This window comes from Fukomys damarensis, unplaced genomic scaffold (genome assembly GCF_012274545.1).
Source record: "Fukomys damarensis isolate Sample0158 unplaced genomic scaffold, DMR_v1.0_HiC HiC_scaffold_14, whole genome shotgun sequence".
Lineage (NCBI taxonomy): Eukaryota > Metazoa > Chordata > Mammalia > Rodentia > Bathyergidae > Fukomys > Fukomys damarensis.
In genome coordinates, this window is record NW_022900926.1 from 71,442,216 (window position 1) to 71,444,398 (window position 2,183).

The following is a 2,183-nucleotide window of genomic DNA, read 5'->3' on the forward strand; positions in this document are numbered from 1 at the left end:
AGAATAAACACGGACTAGTCATGAGAAGCTTTTATAGGTCACATTGAGGACTTTTATTTTGGTTTATTAGTACGTGTGTAGTACATAATGTTTACATTCCTTGGGAGGCTGGTACATGTATATAACACATCTTAATCCCCTTTTAAATCCTCTTTCCCTCCACCCCACCAATCTCTTATCCCATTTTTTCTGGGGGGGGAGTAAATGTTTGCAGTACATAATGCTCACGTTCCTCGTGTGCAGCTGGTACATGCATGTAACACAACCCAATTCCTTTTTTTCAGCCCCTGTTCCTCCCCTCCCTCCTTCTCTTTTTTTTTTTCATTAAATTTATTGGTACATTTTAGGTATACAGTACAGTTACATTCATTGTTGGGATCTTGTACCTCTACATGACAGGTCTTGGTTCTCATTTTTTCCCCTTACCCCTGCCCTCCCTTCACCTCCTCCACCCGTCCCTATTTACAAGGACTTTGTTTCCATTTTTTCCTTTTCTCATTTTTTCTTCCCCCTTCTTCCCTTTCCCCAATCCTTCCCACCTCCCCTAGTCCTTTAGACCTTTTCTTCCTATTTCACATTATCAGTTATACAATCTGATCCTTATTTGCAGTTTTAGTTGTTCACACCAGAGAAACTATTTGGTATTTACACACGTGTGTCCTATGTCTCTCCCTTCAGAGTATGTCCTCAATGTGCATCCATTTAGCTATAAAAAAACATGGAACGCTTCACAAATGCGCGTGTCGTCCTTGCGTGGGGGCCATGCTAACACTCTTCTGTTACCATTCCAATTTTAGTATATGGCTGTTGGAGAGAGCACCTCCCTCCTTCTGTGAATCTCCTTCCCTTTTGAGAAAGATCTGTCTCCCTACTTCCCACTCTCTATCTTTTATTTTGCTCTTCACTTTTATTCTGGGTTTCTAGCTATTAAACAATTTTAAGCTGGGGGGTAATGTGATTAAACGAGGCTGTAAGAAAACTGCTCTGCTGCTGCAGGCACAGAGGAGAAAGTGGAGAGAGTGGAGACTGAAAGGAGCCAGGCCGCTTCTCCTGCCCCATGGCTCCCCGACAGGTGCTGTGGTAAATGCGTTCATTTGTGGTAAAAGCGACAACGCTGAGAGATGGGGCTTAACAAGAGGCAACTAGATCACGAGGGCTTCATCCTCAGGAAGAGGTTAATGCCATCGTCATGGAAGTGGGTTAGTCATCTTGATCATTCTTGCTCTCCGCTCTAGCACTTCTGCCTTCTGCCGTGGGCACTGCGTTCTTGGACTTCCTAGCCTCTATAACCACTAGCTGAATAGACTTCTGTTCTGTGTAATTTACCTCGTCTTGGGCGTTGCATTACAGCAACAGCAAATGCAGACAAAAGGCAAGGAGGCTTGCAGGCTGCAGGTGCCAAGTGCACAATGGCTCCAGCTTCTAGGTCCCTTCCGCCTCCACCAAGTGTTCTCATTTTACTTTGCCGGCTACTCCTTCTGGTCCTCCCCACTACCGTCTTCTGTTTGCTCTTTTCCCTCCTGTGTCCTCCCATAAGCTCCCTCCTTCCTCCCTCCCTTCCTGTGACAGGAATTGATCCTGGGGCCTCACACGCGCTAGGCAAGCCTTCTACCTCTGAGCTACCTCCCCCGCCTTCTCATACTTCTTTTCTCCTGGGCTTTTCTACCTTCATCCACATTTCAAAATCCCTGTACCTGCCATTTCTTTTCTTGCTTCCTTCTCTGTTTTGCAACGTGGAAGGAAAGCTGTGGTCTTGCCCCAGGAACCTCCTCCACCATCAGTTTTGGGGGAAAGGACGGGCCCCAGAAGACAAACCTTTCCTCTTCTCTCTTGGAAATAAATACTGACTTTTTTTCATCCCGGAAGCAGAATTGCCAAAGACTACTGGCCACACCAGTAATTAAGCAAAAATGTCTAAAGCTCTTACTACTTAATTCTACCCATTCAGTGTGAAATACTCTGGAAGCTTCTCTTGACCCTCCCTTGACCCAAAATACCTCTTCTCCTGGTTCTTGAAAGCCCACCCATTAAGCTAGCCATTTCTCTGTGTTAATCATTACTTTTTCCTAATGATCTTCCTTTGAACATAAACGTACTCCTGGAAGGAAAACTACATTGGTTTCTTAATGTCTTGCTGTCAACAAAGAATGGAAAGGGAACAGACAAAAGATTCTGGGGCCAGA

General features: G+C 45.1%; 1 non-coding gene across 1 annotated transcript; it reads right to left on the reverse strand.

Annotated features, from left to right (window-relative positions):
* Nucleotides 1–712: 712 nt before the first annotated feature.
* Nucleotides 713–818, reverse strand: LOC117286043. The gene has a single exon (XR_004517182.1). It is a non-coding gene; the product is annotated as a U6 spliceosomal RNA (small nuclear RNA).
* Nucleotides 819–2,183: the final 1,365 nt, after the last annotated feature.